This window comes from Amblyomma mixtum, chromosome 3 (assembly GCF_055824585.1).
Source record: "Amblyomma mixtum isolate Tamu chromosome 3, ASM5582458v1, whole genome shotgun sequence".
NCBI classification, from domain to species: domain Eukaryota; kingdom Metazoa; phylum Arthropoda; class Arachnida; order Ixodida; family Ixodidae; genus Amblyomma; species Amblyomma mixtum.
In genome coordinates, this window is record NC_143014.1 from 150,555,135 (window position 1) to 150,576,127 (window position 20,993).

The 20,993-nt window shown below is 47.9% G+C and overlaps 1 protein-coding gene and 1 pseudogene across 1 annotated transcript in view; one reads left to right on the forward strand and one right to left on the reverse strand.

Annotated features, from left to right (window-relative positions):
* The window catches only part of Tim23 (translocase of inner mitochondrial membrane 23), a 185,882-nt gene that overhangs the window by 91,261 nt on the left and 73,628 nt on the right, over positions 1–20,993 (forward strand). The gene's annotated exons all lie outside the window — the stretch shown is intronic.
* LOC149352364 (actin-5C-like) lies at positions 10,247–11,477 on the reverse strand (annotated as a pseudogene).

Sequence of the window (20,993 nt, forward strand, 5' to 3'; positions counted from 1 at the left end):
GCCCTTGCCTTACACTTGTTGACACCTTGGTGACCTTGGTGAATCCGTCGCAAAATCTCTCGCCTCATGCTACTTGGAATGATGACTTTGCATCCCTTGAGCAGAACACCTTTGACGTGGGAAATTTCGGAAACGAAGGGTTTCAATGGACCCTCTATTGATTCATTCATTCTCAAGTTTCTGCCGCCGCGGTGGCTCAGTGGCTATGGTGCTCGGCTGCTATCCCAAAAGACGCGGGTTCGATCCCGGCCGCGGCGGCTGGAATTTCTTTGGAGGAGAAATTCTAGAGGCCCGTGTACTGTGCGATGTCAGTGCACGTTAAAGAACCCCAGGTGGTCGAAATTTCCGGAGCCCTTCACTACGGCGTCTCTCATAGCCTCAGTCGCTTTGGGACGTTAAACCCCATAAACCAAACCAAACCATTCTCAAGTTTCTCAGCACGTTTTTCAGGTTGCTATCGCTGGCCGTTTCGGTGGCGAGACGTTTCCATGCTGAGTCACTGATTAGTGAAGATACCGTACTCACGGTGTGCACGTCTCCGTCATCTGTGCTGACGGCATCGCTTCCTCGACTGCTGAAAGCTCGAGACAGCATGTATGCGAGCAGGAGCTGCTTTCCTGGAACGAAGTGCAGGTCGAAGCCGTATCTCAGCAATCTCAAGAAGAAGCGCTGAAGCCGCGGTGGTATATCGCCGTTAGCTTTTTATAGATAGCGATCAAAGGGCGGTGGTCGGTCTCGATGATCACTTTTCGGCCGTAGACAAACTGGTTGAATTTTTGACAGCCGTACGTTATGGCCAGGGTTTCTTGTTCTATTTGGGAGTGGCGTTTTTCTGCTTCCGAGAGAGTTCTTGACGCGTACGCGACTGGTTTCCACGTGCCGTTGTGGTTCTGCAAAAGTGCGGCACCTATTCCGTCTCATGACGCGTCACATGAAACTTTGGTTTTCCTCGTCGGATTGAACACTGGCTGCATTTGTTTTGCAGTCTCGGACTGTCCGGGACTACTTGCGGACTCGAGTCCGGTATTTGTTTTTTTCGGGCAGCCCAAAAGCTCCGCCCACCTTCATGCGTCGCCATGGCAATGCGTTCGTTTTTCGCCTATGGCAGTTCGCGGGCTACTTAGGGCTACGGGGAGGCAGCAGACGACAGCTGCATGCCGCGCTGCCAGCCATACTGAGTTAGACTCTGTGCATTTTGCGTACTTTTCGTGTTCCTGGAGGACGATATTGTGCCTTAAACCTTCACATGAGGTCCGTAGCGGCTCTCTGAGCCATCGTACGACTTTGTTCTTGCATCTTCGTTCTATTTTCTTGAAAATCACCGCACACGAACGCGCATTCGGAGCTGCGAGCGCGTATTGTTTGCTCGTGTCGTCAAGAGGTTCTTGTTCGCTTGTTTTGCGGCATGCTGTCTGCGCGCTTACCTGAAAGCATCGCAGGTGAACCACGCGTATACTGGAGCAGCTATAGCGCTTGCTGTCAACATTTTTGCGAAGGCTTTCGTCTATCCGCGTATCCGCAACGAGTTGGGCAACTTTGTGCGAACTTCGCCGCGAGCAGTAGCGGCGAGCCGAGTTCTGTAATGCACCTACGCTAAGCTGACAGTACGGTCTTCAAATCGACTCAGTATCATGATCGAGCGCAGGGCGTTGCTTCGGCGTCGTAGTGGCCATGGCTTGCGTCGCCTGCTTTAGATGACAGCGTCCAGGTACGGTAACCTAGGGGGAGCCCGGCTTTGGCGGCGAGCAGGGGGCTAAAGCTGAGCTAGCAAAGCGGTCCACGCGTGTAAGTCGCCATCTTGGAAGCCACCTTACAACACCTCATTGTGGCCAGCACAGTTTTTTCTCGCAAAGTCAAGGATGGGTGAAGTTTGAACTTGAATTCGGAAAACTGCTGCAGAGAAAATAACTATATGTCACTTTTACGCTTATTTTCAAGGTTTTAAACACATTTTGTAATCTTTAGCATACTGATTGTGGTCATTTCTTTTAATATCGCACGATTGAGAACATGTTCACGAGTAAACGCTCTCGGAGTTTCGGTTTTAAACTTCTGGTTTCGAACCTGATTTCAGATTGCTTAAGCCATGGGATCAAGGCACTTAATGCAAGGAGCTGCATACGACAAAGAGTCACTCGCTCTCTCGTGCACCGCGATACCACCTTCGTGCGTTGATGCAAGCCAAAGCTCCAAAAAGATAGGGCATTTTGAAACATTTGTGAGTAAACGTGGGAAGTGATACATAGGCACAGCTCGCGGCAACTGTGTACTGCAAAGCGTGTGAATGAAAATCTCCCGCTCACGGAACTCTCTTTAAAGGCGGATGACACCAAGCGAATGAACCTTGTTGCCGTTAACTTTTTCACGGCATTCGGCTTTCTTAACGCCATTGCCTCAATCTGTTTGACATTGGTGCTACTTATAAAGGATGTAGGTGTTCTTGCTGAAATGCGTTTTTATTACGTTTTTCAGCACTGATGCATGCGGTAATTAAAGGTAACACTGTTGAAATGAACGGCCGCGCAACGACAACGGCACAAGAAGGACAACACATGCGCACTCTACCAACTGTTTATTACACGGAAAAGAGGCACACTTATGATCCTCAGCTCAAGCATGTGACAGCGCATTATCGCTCCGAACACAGCCAGTGACAGGAAATCGGCATGAAAACAAGACAGCATACATGTAATCGCAGGACCCTCTTTATCCCGTGCGTATAAAGTACTAGCGGCACTAGCTTCTCACAAATGGGTTTTGAAACCAAATAGAGGAATAAAAAAAATCTCAGCAAAAAAGCAGCGTCATACATTAGAAGCAAAAGCAGCCAGAAACCTAAAAAAAACAAACACAAAAGCAAATAAGAACAAAAATCCACCACAACAATCAATCAAGCACCCGCAATTTAGTGCGCACTATGCTAGACATGAAACGAAGGTTTCTCGAGCGGTACAGGCTGTTGCATGCATTTCTGCCTCCACCTTGTTTCAGTCGGTCGTGTTGAAGCTCTGAGCGTTGCTGCGTACGAAAAATCCCATTATGAGCTCGTCCCGCACCAGAAAGACACGGTACCGTCTTCCCCGGCGAAGGAGAAAGATAAAAAAAAATGGGAGAGCAAACCTTCGACATTTACCATGACAAAACGCTGAACATTCAAAACAAACAGGCAGAGCAGTTGCTCCATTTACTTTAAACATCCGTTTCCTTTGCAAATTGTGTTCGTCCTTTTGGGGCGAAAGCAAATTTCCGACGTGTATTTGCACTCGGCAACAGAAGACATGCAAAATCCCGCGCGCTCTACGGAAGAAATACACTCCAAGCGCGTCACAATCATGGTGCTTGCCTTCAAATAACAATTCACAAGACAGAAGCCACCTATATGAAATTACAGTCGATATGCGGCACTGCATACCATTGGAAACGATCCAAACGCGGCGATTTTCCCTTTGTTTATAGCAGTTTAGAGCAGTCGAGAGCTACACAGCATACCGCCATCTTCCCACGGACTACGTTGCCAGGTTCCAACTCCGTTCTTTGTCCGGATTTAGCAAGTGTCTAAATAGCTGGCAACACACACAAACCGTTGGATCATGGCGGCGTTCATGCGTTGCCCACTGGTACGCATGGGCTCAATGGGCAGCTTTCCCTCTAGAGTTGGTTATATTAACTCTATTGCGGCGAGTACGCAAGCAGCCTATGGCAAGTAGGTCATGTGACCACGACGCTTTCCCTGTCCGAGCGGAAGCCGAGACCTGTCAGCAAATAGTCCGGGGCCATGGTCGGGACTGGAAAAACAAATGCGGCCACTGATAGCAGCGGTTGTTCGCTCAAGGCCTGGCACAGTTGACGCTACTCGTCCGCGTGATTTTGCGTCCAGTCAAACACTGCGTATTTCTTGATAATGTTTCTCAATAGCTTTGTTCTGTCTGCCAGCGCTGGAATAAACTTGTCAAAATAATTTACTACGCCGAGCATTCTTTGGGCGGCTAGTTTATTGCTTCGCTCTGGCATCTGCAGCATGCATTGAACCAGAGAAGGACTGGACCGGATGCCGTCTGCTGAGATTACGTCGCCTAGAAGGTCTATTTTTGTCACGCCGACGACGCATTTGGCCGGGTTGAAAGTTAGTCCTGCCCGTTCTGCAGCCTTCAGCACAGACCTCAACCGTTCGTCGTGTTCTTGTTGCGAGGCGCCCCACACTAGTATACCATTGACATAGACTTTCGTTCCTGGCAATGCCTCGAAGACATCGGTTAAGGTCTTTTGAAATACTTCGGATGCCGACGAGATGCCGAAGGGCAATCGCAGGAAGCGATAGCGGCCAAGAGGTGTTGCGAACGTGCAGATGCTGGAAGTTTCTTCGTGAAGCGGAATTTGATAGAAGCCCGAGTTTGCGTCTAAGCGCGTGAACACCTTTGATCCCGCAAGTTCAGCCTCTATGTCGTCGCGTCTAGGCATTTCGTAGTGTTCTCTTTTAATGGACTCGTTTATTTTCCTGGGGTCAATGCAGACACGAATTTTACCGTCCTTCTTGCGTACTATGACGAGAGGGCTTACCCAGTCTGTGGGCTCGGTTACTCTGGTGATGATGCCTCCACGCTCCACGCTCCATGCGCAAAGTTCCTCTCGTAGCTGCTCTTTCAGGGCCAGTGGTACACGTCGCGCCGGCTGGACGACTGGGCGTGCTCCGTCACGAAGGACCATACTGTAGCGGCGCTGCACACAGCCTATACCAGAAAAGAGGTGGCGAAATTTGTGTACAACCTTTTCCGAACTGCTTTGCCATACGCTGTGGACTTGTCGGGATAACAGACCAAGGGCCTCGCACGCTTGCAAACCGAGGATGGCTTGGTCCCCTCGCGAACAATGAAGAAGTCCTCTGTGGAAGTACGCTGTGTAGGGCTGCGTGGAAGTACGGAAGTTGCCCGGCCACGTACACGCATTGCAACATTTGCCACATCATTCTTTCCCCGACCAGCCTCGGACTGGAACGGCCTTCCACACGACATCGTCGCAATCACTTGCCCATCCACATATGGCGAAGATATGCCTTTGACGTGTTTCTTTTTGAGCGAAAACTCCACTTCTCGCGTACAAACCTTGAAGGTCATATTGCGGCGCAGATATGACCTTGAAGCGGCCTCCACTAATAAAAAAAAACAAGAAAATTGTGGTGTAGGTGGAAATCGAACCCGAGCCTCCGGTATGCGAAACGCTGCCACTCCACCACGACTGTATTTTTTTCAACATGGTACTTACTACAATGATGCGATGTTTCATGTACATGAGCTATCTACAAACATTAAGAAGACAGTGGCACATCAACACACATGAGCAACGAAGCACGAGAAAAGAGCCAGTCCGAACTCACATTCATATCATGATCCGAGTAGTGATTGAGTCTGGACTCACATTCAGATCATAATCTTACATTCGGGCTCACATTGACATCATTGTGTGAGTCGTGAGTTCGGGCTCACATTCAGATCGTGATCTGAGTCCTGCTCATTCCGGCAGAGTGTGGGTTTACCAAATCAAATAAGTCCATGATGTGAGGTTGAAAAATCTCACGATCCCAAGTGAATCCATGACGCCGATTGGGCATGAGTTTGTAACAGCTATGAAGGAGAGGTTCCTGTGCACTCGTAATACTGAATACGCTTTTGGTCGAGGTGATTATGTAGAACAATTTCATTGATTCATGCGCTCTAGAACATTAGTAAAAGGCGACAAAAGTTGATTAGTAGCCGGGGTTGGTCTCGTTAGATATTAGGTGTGTCTTGCTGTATAGCGGTTGCTCTAGTTCTTAGATCTTTACGTCCCGCGAGCGACAGCTACAGGCCTCTAGGCCTACGAACCAGGCCTGGCCACAGACTAGCTGCAGTTAAGAGCCCATCGCACCGCCATATCTTTAACACCTTTTATTTGCATATTAGGCGCGTAGCTTGCGCCGTTTAGCGTATAAACGATTCCGCTGTCCGATGTGCTAGCTTACAGGAGTCCTGAGTCAAGGTGAGCCTGTGTGAGTCATGAGTTAAACTGTGCAAGTGAGCCCGAATAGGTGAGCGAAGATGAGTCGCGAGTCGAAATGAGTGAGTCGAGATGAGTCACGAGTCGAAATGAATGAGCCCAGATGAGTCGTGAACTGAAATGATTGAGCCCAGGCGAGTTGTGAGTCCAGATAAGCCGTGAGTTGAAATGAGTGAGTCCAAATGAGTCGTGAGTTGAAATGAGTGAGCCTAGATGAGTCGTGAGTCTGAGTGAGCCCGAGTGAGTTGTAAGCCTAAATGAGTTTGAATTCATGAGTTTGAGTGAGCTCTCTGAGTGCGAGTTTGAGTGGGCCCGTCGGTTGGCCAAACTTTTGTGAGTGACTCTGAGTGAGCACTTGTGATTTTGCCAAGGTATGATCATAACACGACACATCTAAGCAACAAATAACTAGGAAAAAAAAAAGCAATGAACAACACAGCACTAATAATGAGTACCACTCCGGTTATTACTCGGTCTGGGCATAGAATTCTCTTAGGTGTACAATCATCCTGCAGAAATGGCCTTCAGCCGCCGCGGTGGCTCAGTGGTTATGGTGCTCGGCTGCTGACCCGAAAGACGCGGGTTCGATCCCGGCCGCGGCGGTTGAATTTCTTTGGAGGAGAAATTCTAGAGGCCCGTGTACTGTGCGATGTCAGTGCACGTTAAAGAACCCCAGGTGGTCGAAATTTCCGGAGCCCTCCACTACGGCGTCTCTCATAGCCTTAGTCGCTTTGGGACGTTAAACTCCATAAACCAAACCAGAAATGGCCTTCAGCGGAAACAGATTCGCAATGACCGTACATCATGCGTGTTTTACATAGGCCGCGTAATCTAATTAAAAATGACATATCGAAGGGTTCACCTACAAATGGTAGTGCAGCGAGAAATCGTACATAATGCGGCGTCAAATTAAGCTTTTTTCAATGTCCGTTGCATGATGTCCCAGAAGAGTACTGCATCTTTACCATTTATGAAACAATGCTCAATCGTTTCAGGAGCATCACAAAGGCGACAGTTCACAGTAGACAGGAGCATACCCTTTTTCTCTAGCCATGTTTTAGCTGGTAATGTCTCAGTGTGTAGCTTAAAGAAAAATGTTTTTGTATATGGCGAGAGGGGCATACTCCGTACTCTCGTGAGTACGTCATATTCCGGTAAACCAAAATAGATAGAGCGATACATTGCCGGAGGAAAGAGCATGTAAATTAACTCCTTGTACAACCGTTTCCACGACACCGAAAAAAGGAACTCAGGGGAAAAACGAAGTAGGAAACGAACAGGCAAATACACATCATGCATGAATTCCCACAAACACTGACTTCAGAAACATTAGAATACACAATGATGCTCGGTAAAGCATGAACTAAATTTACTGCCGCAATGCACGCACTATTGGGTGTGTAGTGTCCCGGAAAAAACATGAAACATGAAACCATCTGTAGGACATACACGTGGACTAAACCGAAGCCGCCAGCGCTTACAGGCCGGAAAAGGTTATCACGCCTTATTGATTCAAAAGACGAATCCCACACAAAAGTTGCGAAAACTCTGTGGAAACGCTGGATATAAAGTCTTGTGCAATAAATAATTTGTAGCACATAATATATTTCAATGGCGAGAAGCAGATTGCATGGGGTCGCCCTGCAAAAAATCGAGAGACCATGGGGTACAAAAGCTGAGCATAGCGCTGAAGAGTTGGCACGCGGGCTTTCCAGTAATGTGAACTGAGCTTATAGGCGCCCAAAGGAACGCTAAGATACTTTGGTGGCGTACGTGTCCATTATATACCATCATATTCGGCAGGTGTCGTTCTCCACATACCAAACCAGAGACCTCAACTCTTAGAACGATTGATTCGAGCTCCTGAGACTGAACCGAAGTCTTCCGTTAAACGAATAACCTCATCGATGTTGGGCTTAGCAGAGCAGAAAAACTCGAGGTCATCCGCATAGGTCAATACCTTCACTTCGTGACCCACAATAACAAAACCATTGACAGCTGCACTGTTTATAATATTTAGACAGAGTGGCTCCAAGTATATATGCGAACAGAAGCGGGGACAGCGGGCAGCCCTGTTTCACAGAGGACTGAATTTGGACTGGTGTGAGAGACAGCCTTTAACAATAAAGCGCGTTGAACAGTTTTTGTAATGTTGGTTAGAAGATCTTCGCTAAAGTCCTCTCAAATTGGTTACAGCTCTCAATGGATACTTTGATTGGACCTCATCAAACATGTGGCTTGAGGCGTCGGCCAGTACAATCTATTCTACATATAGCGCGTGCAGTGTTGCAGTGACGCTCATGAACAATTAGCACTGCTGCAAATTGACCTGGCAAAGGCGTTCGATCGGGTGTCCCATTCGTGTCTTTTTTCTCTACTAAATCACGTCAATCTTGGTTCAGTCCTTTCTACTGGGATACGCCTTTGTGACTCCGCCGCGACTGTTCGACGCTTGGAAGGAAATGAAGGCGCGTCTTGTGAATGCACAGATGCCTAAGAAACGTACCTTCGAGCCATATGCTGAGGCGCGAATGAATAATTTAATTATGAGCATCTGAATTACAGATATTCCAATTAAGCGACTAGAGAAGTACGTTTCCGGTAAATTTTCTTCGTGCATGGCGTGCAGTCATAGCTCCATCATGCGGTACCCACTGAAACCCCAACACGCAATATACGGCGATGGTCCAGCAGATGGCGCGACCGACCTTTCGCTCCAACTAACAAGGTTCGGGCGGGTTGAACCAAAGCCGAATTTTTTGATTGAACTGTTCCACTACATGTAACCTGCCCCTTACGTAATATCCCCGACCATGGGGGCCTTTAAGGTAATAGAGTGAAGTGGTTTCCTCATCTATGCCACATTTTTACCGGTTTTTATGCCTCATTTTTAACCTTGCTATCGTGTTCACCGTGTTAGTCGTTGATATTTGTTGATCCAGACTTGGCAATTTTTTTCTTGCAAATTTTTTTCGTGTTTTTCGTTTTTGTTAGGGTTCACACTCCGGGATTGTCTTATGAGTGGATGCTACAGGCTGTCTTCTTCATATCCGTGTTGTAGGTGCGCTTTTCGCTTTTGTATCAATGTCCTTCTGAAAAATATAAGGCGTGGATCAAAACACGTCCAAAATAAAGTATAGGTTGGTTTATTGGGGCTTAACATCCCAAAGCAACTCAGGCTATGAGGGACGCCGTAGTGAATGGCTGCGGAAATTTCGACCACCTGAGTACACAGGCCTCTAGAATTTCGCCTCCATCGAAATTTGGCCGCCGCGGCCGGGATCGAACCCGCGTCTTTCGGGTCAGCAGCCGAGCGCCGTAACCACACTGAGCCACCGCGGCGGGTTAAAATAAAGTATAGTTCAGCACAGTTGTGTGTGTGTGTGTGTGTGTCTGTCTCCTCGTCTGCAAGCGCTGCGACTCTAAGAGGGCAAAATGCGTAGCTAGAATATTGCTACTCTATAGTGTATTTGGAAGACACAGACAGGTCACGTATAGCAGTTTACCGGTATCACTGAAGTGGAAAGCATAGAACATGTTTTACCAGTGCTCACCTGATGGTGCATTCGCGAAATATTTAACGTCCAAACTTTTTGTTTGTTTCTGAAGGAGGCTTCAGGAACGCACACCCGGCTTTGTCCTGCGCGCGTAATGTTTGCTCGACTGCAGACTTATTCCGTTTGGCTTAGTCCCTCGCTCCGGCTAGCCGAGGCGAAATTTGCCAATAAGGCAAATTGAATATCTGGTGCTATATGGTCGCTCAACGTCGTTCTATCAGGCTCTTCTAAAGAATGTCGGTGTTCCACGGATTTGTACAGGTCATTTCATCAGACCAGCAATGCATTTTTCAACATAAGCTAGGCTTCAGCGTGCATAACTATCTGCAGCAGGAAAGCCGTCGTCGGTACACTGAGCAATTGGGGGACGGGGTGGAGAGCAGCAGCGTTACAGCTTAAGCAGTTCAGTTCCGATATGAACATTTTATATAAATAAGACTTTTTGGTATCGGAAACAAATTGAAGAGGCTGAAAAGCATCCCATCTGGGAAGTTGACTATAGTTCGTGCAGTGGTCACTTGCAGGGAAGAGTAAGGACAAGAAAAAAGCCGCCACTACAGACAGTCCTATTTCTCATATGTGCCCATATAAGGGACTCCGTGGAGCCTGCAGGGTCTTGTAGCACTACTCTCTCTCTCTCTCTCTCTCTTTGATAAGGCCTAGAAGCACTTCCTGTTCGCAATGCTGGGCCCGTACTCGTCGTAATCCTGCTTGGATATCCACATCTGCTGGAAGGTGGACAAGGAGGCCAGGATAGAACCGCCGATATAGACTGAGTACCTCCTGTCGGGAGGATCGATGATCATGATCTTCGTGGTTTAGGGAGCCAGGGCGGCGATCTCCTTCTGAATATGATTGGCGATGCCTGGGCACATGGTGATGCCGCCGGAGAGAACGGTGTTGGCGCATAGGTCCTTCCTGATGTCCACGTCACACTTCATGATGGAATTGTAGGTGTTCTCGTGGATGCCACACGCTTCCATACCCAGGAACGAGGGTTGGAAGAGGGCCTCGGGGCAACGGAAGCGCTCGTTGCCGACGATGACCACCTGACCGTCGGGCAGTTCGTAAGGCTTCTCGAGAGAGGACGACGAGGCGGCTGTGACCATCTCCTGCTCGATGTCCTGGGCGACATCGCAAAGCTTCTCCTTGATGTCACGCACAATTTCACGCTCAGCTGCATGAGATGATAAAAAAAAGCGGTATGTTGGTTGGTTGGTTTATGGGGTTTAACGTCCCAAAGCGACTAAGGCTATGAGAGACGCCGTAGTGAAGGGCTCCGGAAATTTCGACCACCTGGGGTTCTTTAACGTGCACTGACATCGCACAGTACACGGGCCTCTAGAATTTCTCCTCCAAAGAAATTCCAGCCGCCGCGGCCAGGATCGAACCCGCGTCTTTTGGGTCAGCAGCCGAGCACCATAACCACTGAGCCACTTCGGCGGCAAAAAGCGGTATGTGAGATGAGACAAAATCAACGTGGCTCAGCGGAAGGAGACACGTACCAGTGGTGGTGAAAGAGTAGCCTCTCTCGCTGAGGATTTTCATAAGGTAGTCGGTGAGGTCGCAGCCGGCAAAGTCCAGACGCAGGATGGCGTGAGGCAGGACGTATCCGTCGTAGATGGGCACCGTGTGGGAGACGCCACCGCCGGAGTCGAGCACAATGCCGGTGGTACGACCGGAGGCATACAGGGACAGCACGGCCTGGATGACGACGTACTACATGGCGGGCATGTTGAATGTCTCGAACATGATTTGGGTCGTCTTCTCCCGGTTCGCATATGGATTCAGCGGAGCCTCGGTAAGCAGCACTGGGTGCTCCTCGGGAGCCACGCGAAGCTTATTGTAGAAAATGTGGTGCCAGATCTTCTCCATGTCGTCCCAGTTGGTGATGACGGAACTCGATGGGGTATTGCAGTGTGAGGATACCTCGCTTGCTCTGGGCCTGGTCGACCACGTAGCTGTCCTTCTGACCCATGCCGACTATGATACCCTGCGGAAGAGAGCCAACGGGAGGGCGAAGATCGTGACGCGACATCAGAGCGAAATGCCGCAGTCTCGTAAAATGCAGGCACTAGAGCCGACACGCCGCCCACAGCTAAAGACGCGCTGGAGTGCAGCGAGCACGGGGCGGCGAGAAGCGGCGGCGCATCGAGCGAAGACACTAGTGGCCGGCGAGGTTGTAAAAACAAAGCAACGACGGTGGCCGGCGTGTTCTGACCATATACGGGAAGAGCAAGACGGCACCTCGATAGATCGGCGAACTTTTATTTATTTATTATAAATAAATAAAAAATAAAACTCGAAACTACTCTGATTCGGCATGCTGCTCAATGACCTGCGTTTTTCGTCTGCGCCGCATTCCCCAGGGTTGAAGTCTTGCACTGCAAACTGACATAGAATAGAAGTAGTTCTTGCTAGCTGGTTGGTTCACGGCTGCCATCGAGAATTACTGCTATGACTGCCACCAAGAACACAGGCGACGAAACTTAAGGGACATGCTCAAACTTTCAACGAGTTTTTAGTGCTTTTTGGTCAGGTTTTATCAGCAGCGTAACTAAAGCCACTGCAATACAAAGGCCTGCCCCATGCACAACCATATCCTGTGCCAGTTGCGGGCACCTTATCCCCTGTTGTGCCAGAGCTTTTAGTGCGAAAGCACTACTTTACGGGGTCAAAACCAACCAATAATCTTGTGGCGTCCCTGACCTTGAGGGTGCAGGAAGAAAATAAATATTGCCGCAACTGGGTTTCCAACCAGCGTGATCGGCGTGATCGGCCGCAGCCGATCACGCCTCGTGTTAAACTGAAACATACTCTCACGCTCGGCATTACACATCAGTGTCTTCATCAACTTCCATCAGCGGTGCGAACAGATCAAATCAGCCTAACCTCGATCAGAGCTTAACCCGAGCCTAATATCGTCGCCAGACGTGCCGATGAATCAGCAAAGCAAAGCCATGAAACAACCAGACTAAACACACGCTTTCGCATGTATACTTGGTTTCACTACGTTAAAACCGTACCACTTTTTTTGAACCAACGGTCTTCTCGCTGGCATCATGCTGAAGCCAGGCGCCGAGCTCATCGGCCAAGCGCAAGTTTGTATCGTTACCCAATGCCCGGCGGGAACGCGGCCCAACACGCTCGGACATGCCTGGGCCAACGCGAACCGCCGCCGTTGAATCACCCTCGGCGATGCAACCGTCGACAACAGCCGAGGGCATAAAAGGCGAACTCGGAAGTCGGGCACAGCAGAGAGCGAGACGCAGGGTGGGGGCGAATCGGGTCTCCGTCGTTCGAGCGAGGCCATCTCGAGAAGCCGTTATGCGGTTATGCCGTCGTTCCCTGTACCGCACGTTTGTACAGCCTTGTAAATAGTGACATAAAGACCTCTCCGTTTTTTTTCTGACGTCGATTTTGCTTCGCCTGCCCTTCCCTAATCGAAGATGCACACGTCGCAAGAGTCGTGACAGCACTGAGATGCCCCAGTCGCAACGCTCCGCTAACTTCAAATCTCATCCGTCGACCTGACTTTCTGCCGCCCGCCTATATGCGGAGTTGGCTTATTTGGCGGATATAAGTTTCGGGCGAGCCACGGGTAGTACGCACCTCGTGCTGGTGCCCATTCACCGCAGGTATGCGTGGAACTTAACAAATATCGTTAGTCTGCAAATCAGTCTCGCTATAAAAATTCAAATTGCGCGCCGTTTATCCGGTGTGCTCACGCTGACGGTCGCTTTCCCTGACGAGCGGTAGACGCGGGAGGAAACTTCCGCTAAACACCGGAGCACGCGTCGCACCCGAATCCGAAACTACCGGACCGTTGGCAGTTCGATTTGCTGCTAGTCGGTCGGCCGTACGCCAATATCAAACGCAGCACGGGGAGCTGTTATCGGTTTTGATCCCTAAGTGCTCACCGTAACTGGTGCTACTGCACGATATTCCGCGCTTTGCCATGCTAAACCCTCTGCTATCTTTTTTTTTTAGTCAGTGAGGGTGACGAGGGGGAGGGGGCTGAGTCGACTTATATTCGAAGGGGAATTATGCGCGGCAAAGTACGGTACGTGCCGCGGTGCAGCCACTCTTTCAGCGGCGTTTCATACTCCAAGACTGAGCGATGAGGCAGGGCTCGGGTAGGTGCAGCAAACTATAGTAAATCCAGCCCCGATGCCTGATCTCGGAATCCATTTCTCGTACATTGTGCTCGCCCTTCTAATCTGCTGAGATGCGGTGCGAGTTTTCACTGTCCAACCACAATTACCAAAATGTAATTTTCTTATACATATGCGATGATGGGCATACTCTTCATGTTTCGTATCTCAATACTGGAGTTCAGTCTTGCGTCTTTTGATAGCCATGTCTCCGTAAGTCATAGTGCCGTACCGGTAGCGCGGCAGCGCTTAGCTCTTTCGCGCGATTATTTTTGTGTGAATATTTCCATCAATCGCAAACATTCATAAAATGATCGATTCGTATTCCGTTCGGTTCTGCCACTATTTAATTCGTATTCGATTGGGTTTGTGGCTACTTATTCGTATTCAATTCATTAGCAAAGCTACACTGTATTCGTTTTCGATTTGGCTTCGAAAAAGTACTATTCGCACACCCCTAATATATGGCTTGTTATTCTCACATTTATTTTTTATATGAAAAAAAAAAATGAAGCCACCTTCATGCAATCATGAAGCGTCGGACGTTCGCAACCACTCGCGTTTTAAGCCGCAAAGGAAAAAGGTTGATTTCTGTGTATCGCTGTCAGAAATTTGCTTTTTTAGTACAGCGCTGCATATTTCTACGTCGCTTACAAGTCACTTTGTCTAGGTCGTGACCCTTGAGTGCAAAGTAAAGATGGGCGTGATGTACAGGGATCAACGAATACAACACGGTGCTCCTAGCGCACTGTATACATGTATTTAACGCTGAGGGTTACTTACTGAAAGCGGTTTCACTTGGAATTTTTGGCGGTCTGAATGTAATCACGCTTTATCAAGCGCGGAATTTACTGAAGGCCAAGCGCTTGCTTATTGCGTATGCCCGTTCACGATATACGCGGGGCAATGCTCGTCATCGCCACGAGTGTCCCTTGTATGATAAAACAGCTGATGCCGTGGCGATTTTACGGTGGAACAACGCATTCCGAAAGGAATATTGGGCGTTTGTAATGCAGATGCAAGGTTATGGGAAAGAAGAAAAACGGTGCAACAGCGAATTCGACTTCTGAAATGATTAATCAATTAGTGAACGGAACCATGTGGAGCTGCGCCTCACAACCTATAGGTGTCCTTATAACTCGAGCGCTCCTCGGAAATAACATCCGACTATGACCGCGTGCTGACAGCAGTGGTAACGCGCTTACCGCGTGTGCATGACACGTCGCATTCTGTCAGGTTCAAGATTCTTAACACGATGACCACGATTAATCGAAACCGCCTTACAAGTGGTTCGCCATCCACCACCACTCTGCTGGGCCGCCACCTTGCTGAGACACTGAGCTTGATCAGATTTCATGAAAACTAAGCCGTGGAGCAGACGCGCACAGCGTGGACAAAAGGTCCATTATCCGAGCGCTCGTCCAGCGGCCTTCTTGAGGCCGTCCGTTAGCGCTGTTCAGTCAAGAACTACCACCAATTCGCCCAGCTCTCTATAGTCACAATACCTGATATAGCCCATCTTGCAAAAGAAAATAACAATCTTCCAGATTTTTTTATCCCCATTCAGCGGCGGAGAAGCGACAGCGGTTGCTGCATTGGTCTTATATGAAGTAAGATTTTTGTTTAATGCTACAATTTTATTTCGGACATTGAGTCCGGTGCTCCAAGTAGTGCGTCTACCACTCCATTCCTAGCACGTCCTGGGACGATTAAGAGCTAGACTAGAGGTGCTCGACGCGTCCAGCCGAGTGCTGTATATGGTCCCGATAACTGTGCATAATGCATTTGAAGTATTAAAGCTCTTTTACCATGATTTTTTTTTTTACAGGCAGGCGACACATGTATTTCGTGTTTTTTTTTGTCTCTTCTACCTTATAAAAGGTCCATTTTCTGTGAGTAGCCTCTTTATGCTTAGAGCGCGGTACCCTATCGATGCAAGCCAACGTCGATTTGTGCTTAACGTCCCTTCAAAGGTGGCGCCTTGGGTGGCCGGGCGGAGGAGGACAGTGCCGGCGATGTTCGAAGGGTTGTAAGAGGGGGGCGCGTTTACTGGCACCCGTTTTATGCCCTCTGCTCCGCACGACCCATCTCCAGATCCATGTTATCGACAGCAAGGGGTTAAGTGTCGTTCTCCAAGACGGTGACCACGTGCTCCAAGAAAGTGCCCCGCGATAAGGTCGTTTTGCCAAGGTGGGAAACCCAGGCCTCTCACGTGGTTATGTTGCGGGAAAGTGAGCGAGGTAAGATCCATTAGCGTCCTAGTGCTGCGCAGTGTCAGTGATCGGTAAAGAAACCAAACTGGAGCCATCCATTACGGCGTCTCTGATAGCCCATGTGCAGGGACGGTTATAAAAGGGTGGAAAATTTCGCGAAAGGGGGATTTCCACGGTGATAAATTTTTTTGAAGAACCGCTCTGATCTTCATTTCTAAATGAGTGAGCACTGGATGCCTCGCTGGCGAAAAAGCCGTCCTGTCTGAGGATGAAGACTCCACGGGCCAGCTTCCACGGTTGGCAGGTGGCGAAGTGGAAAGAGAGGAATGTACATCTGCACTTTCAGAGGAGAAAGAAATGCAAGTGGGGGAGGAAAGACAAAAAAGAGATGCGATAGCACTAGGTGGGTCACTAGCGAAAAAGCCGTTAGTGTCCCGGTGAAGAAGGAAAATCGGTTTCGCGAGCCCAGTGGAAATGCAGAAACCGCGTCGCTCCAGCTGTCGCTTACATTATCTGTAAAATCGTCATAACTAACCTACGCGAAGGGTCCATACATATTGGGCTTGCGCACCTACACTCCTAAACTGGAGGAGTGCTGGGAACGCCCTTCGGTGGAGTAGACGCTTGTCCCATATTCCACTTCTTTATTCCAGAATCGTCGAACTCCCAGCTAACATCTAACCAGTGTGCAGCCCACGCCTTCTGCAGGAGTGGATATACTCCTTCTATTACAAAACTTCTAAAAAAAAAAGAAGAAAGCAGCTGCTGAGCAGGGAGTCGAACCGCTGAACTGCGTATCGAGAGCGGGGCCCGCTACCTCTTTTCTACCGCTGTTTTTTTTTCTTTATTGCATGGGAAAACTGCCGAAAAGGAAAATCTGATTATGCTTGTGCCACAAAACACCAGACTGCATAATACGAGCCCGCCATACCCTTGCACGTCCCCACCTTCCCAAATATCAAAATTTTGTGAGGCGCACACATGATGCATGTGTCCCGACTATAACAGCTGGAGCGAGGGTCATTGCTTTTGAACGCATACATAGATACTTAATTTTGAGTATAGCGGTGGCTTCCTTTGTAGATTTTGCGAGCTTCCGTATAGGTCCACTTCCCACACAGCAGCCGCATTAGAGCGTGCACAGCTCAGTGAATGGTGACACAGTCCAGGCACCAGCTGCACGCCGCAGAAAATCTGCTCGGAAGCAATTTAATGGCGCGCGGTATGTTGAAGGCTCGCCCTTCGTGAACAAGGTAATGTCGTCCTATTGCATAATTCTTTGCGTCAAAAATCGTGTGTAACTTCACTTGCGCTCACGTCGAGCATTCATATCGCAGTGGCACTGCAGTATGAAGAATTTACACTGATGGTTGGCGGTGAATCGCGAGGGTTTACGGGGATCTGACGGAAGTACTTTCCTTGAACCGAAGCGTCGCTCGTTTCTGCTCAGCGTTTTCCCTCGGAAGGTCGCTGTTTTGAAATACGTGCACCGAAACTTGAATAGGAGCTCCGGAGGGCGTAAAATATGTTCACTCAGCAATGGAGCTACAAATGTTCCGCAGCAACTGCGACAGTTACAAGACAGTCTTTTCTCATACTCGTATACGCAAGAGCATGCCTTCGCTGCTTCACTGAATGATGCTTATTGATATCCTTTGCTCAGGCGTATCACTTTTTTCCTGACGCTCAAAAGGAGATCTCTTTGCGTTCAGCGGAATCAGCGATAGACCTAGTTTGCGCGAGATGCGGGCAACAGGTGACCACATAGTAGCTCCACTACATTACACAATAAGCGAAGAAAGAAAATTGATCTAATTCCTTCTGGCCATAGAGAGTGCACTGGCGGTTGTACTCTTTGCGCAAGGAAGCGTTTCACCCCTTAGGCAATCTGGGAGGAGTGAACAGCTGCTAGAGAGAGTGCAGTAGCCGGTATACTCTATCTGATAGAGTACTAGTTATTAGAATGTTTAAGCAGTAAATCGAGAGTTAATTTTTTCTGCAAACAAAATAATAAACTTCAGATATGTGTCAAGCATACGTAACTCCCATTCTCCACCCCCTTTTCACTTCTTTCATCATCCACCCCTTCCAAAAATTGTCCCTAAGTCTCCCCACGTGCGGCATCGAGACATTAAAACTCACGTTAAAATTCCATACGCCAATGGGGGCATGGAACCGGCAGTGTGACGTCGTTAGCCGTTACCCAGGTTTTGTGGCTGACACGGCCGGTATTGTCGAAGTATGCTCCGGAGTCACATGCGGCTCGAACTGCTTACTTCACCGATGTCACCTATGTTCACTTGGCTGTCTCCGAAGGTAGAAAACGGACTTAGTCAACTTAGATTACTTGCTCAGAATTTCAGATTACTTGCTGCTAACGATGCAGTGTGTTGTGTTGAACGGCACTTCCTCAAGATATGTTCCAGTTACTTCTCGTTTGCCACCGCGCTCTGTGATGGGTCCCGTTTTGTTGCATTTTATATCAAAGGCATCACGATTGTTGACAATTCAGCGTTTCTCATGTCTAAAGGTGGTTGATTGCGCATAGGGTTATCAGTGATGAGAGTGATTTTGCATCCTTGCAAACTGCTTTATGAGCACTGTAGCGGCTTGGTGCGCATGATGGTGAATGATGCACTGAATGCTAAAAGCTTCGCATGTGCCGTTTACACGGAAAAGGTTTCACGAACCAACACAATACATGGTAAATAATGTCGCTCTAATTAAAGCCACGGAGATTAAATATTAAGATTAAATACGGCACGTAAATTATATTGCAAATAAGGCAACAACTGCTTTCGGGTTTCTCAGGCGCAATTTAAAATATTTCCGAACTGAACTGGAACAGAAATAATGTTTTGCATACGTGCGATCAGTACTTAAATATTTCTGCGTATGCTGGGACCCGTACACAAAGGAACGTATTAATATGCTGGAAAACTTCAAAATAAAGCACTTGGTTTTTCTAGTGGCAATTACGACAGATACTTAATTATTGAATTGAATTGAATTTATTTCCGTTTGAAACAACGGAGGGGGCTCGAACAAAAAGTGAATCAAGTCCACTTGATTACGTTCGAGCCCCCTTTACATGGCATTTGGTGAGGACAAAATTTTAGTATGACAACAGATACATTTACAGATTGCAGAATAGAACAAAAAAATGTTAGTTATGCACAGAAAATCTTACAAAATAATTTACACAATACCAATATTCAATTCTAAGTGCAAGGTTCATAGAAATAAGTACGTATAAAAATAATATGGGAGAACAAGGCAAAAGAAGTACTAATTACACAGAACAAGCTCGACAAAACAATTCACACAGTGAAATTATACAATTGTAGATAGAATATGTACAAAGCAAGTTAGGAAATAAAATAACGATGGAAGTATTTATTGCACCGCAGCAGAAACCTAATACAATAAGGCAATGAGAATGATGACATCAGTTAAAAGTGGACAGTGTTGTTTGTGAAAGTGTTAATGCATTCAGCGGCTTGATTATATTTTTGTAAGGAAAGCCTTTACCTTGGAAATGTTAGTGCGGTTGATGTCAATTTGATTGTAGTGAAGTGTGTTTAGTAAAGTTGGAAGTGAGTGGCGCAACATTTGTTGTACTAGCTTTGTCCGGGAAAAAGGAATTTCCCAAGGCTGTGAAAATCGCAAGTCACGGCAACTTGATATGACTGATACTAAACACGAACTTCGATTGCCTGATTTAGAGGTTAGTCGAAAACATATTCGCCTAGTTTTCACAGTATTTATCATTGCCAAACATAGATCGCGATAAGAACATGAAACAACTCACATGCCTATCACACAGAAGGGACCATGGCTTCAAAGTCAGTTTCCCTTCAGTAGGGACGCATTTCGTTATTCGATTTTTGTTCGACCAATCCGCCAGTTAAATGCTCTGTCGCCTGATATTGTTTACTACATGAAGAAATTGCATTTTTCCATGCGTTAAGTGCTCAATTAAGGAAGGGGTGTGCAGTTTGTTTTTTTGTTTAGGTTTATTATGTTCTCTGCATTCTGGGTTTTTTGCGCAAAAGACACGACACAAAAGAAACGAGGTAGACAGGACAAGCGCTTACTAACAACTCAGGTGTTTATTGACGGAACACTTGCTTAAATACAGCAGCTGCTCTTATCAAACAAGAAGAGGGAAAGAAGAGACTTCGCATACATATATACATATCAGATCAGCACAGATCCCATCATCGCACGAGTGAATACTTGCTTCGAGCTCTAATTCTGCGCAAGATAACTGATTTCTTTTTTTTTTTTAGAGCAAAATTGAAGGATTGCTGACACACGAGTTAGCCGATTTTTCTGTCTCATTAGCCGCAATTATCTCTCTTCCAATTTGAGTCTTGCACCGGCGCAGTACTGACGTTTTTTCGAGCGCGGGAGTGCAGTTGCGGCAATTCCGAATACGGTCTATCATTTTTCTACCTGACTTGTTCCTGACATCTCTTGCGTGCTCCCTCAGCCTTTCATTAAGGCACCTCCCAGTTTGGCCAATATACTGCTTACCACAGGCCAGCGGTATCAAGTACACAACGCTCTTTTTACAGGCCACGAATCGCTGCTGGTGCCGCTTCGAACAATCGACGGCCGCATCCTCCGCATTCACTCTCTTGCAAATCCTGGAGAGTTTTTCTGGAGCGTTAAAATCCACTCTAACACCAGCCCTAGCACCGATCTTCTTAATATTATGCGAGATTCCGTGAATGTACGGAATAAAAGCCACTTTCTTCCGGTCAATTTGATCGGGTATGCTGGCTGGTTTCTTCAGCAGGTTCTCGGCAGTTGATGCCAGCAAGGCCGGCTGGCAGCCTGCGCTCGAAAGGCGCTGCAACTGGATATCAAAGCTGCGTCCTACCAAATGCAGGCAGGACTTGCTCAGAGCGTTGGAAAGGCACGATTTCACAATGCCTCGTTTTACGGCTTTGGAGTGTGCCGAGCTGAAGGGAAGCAGGGGCTTTTTGCCTCTGGGATCAAAGGCCCAACATACGTGTTTACTTGAAAAATGA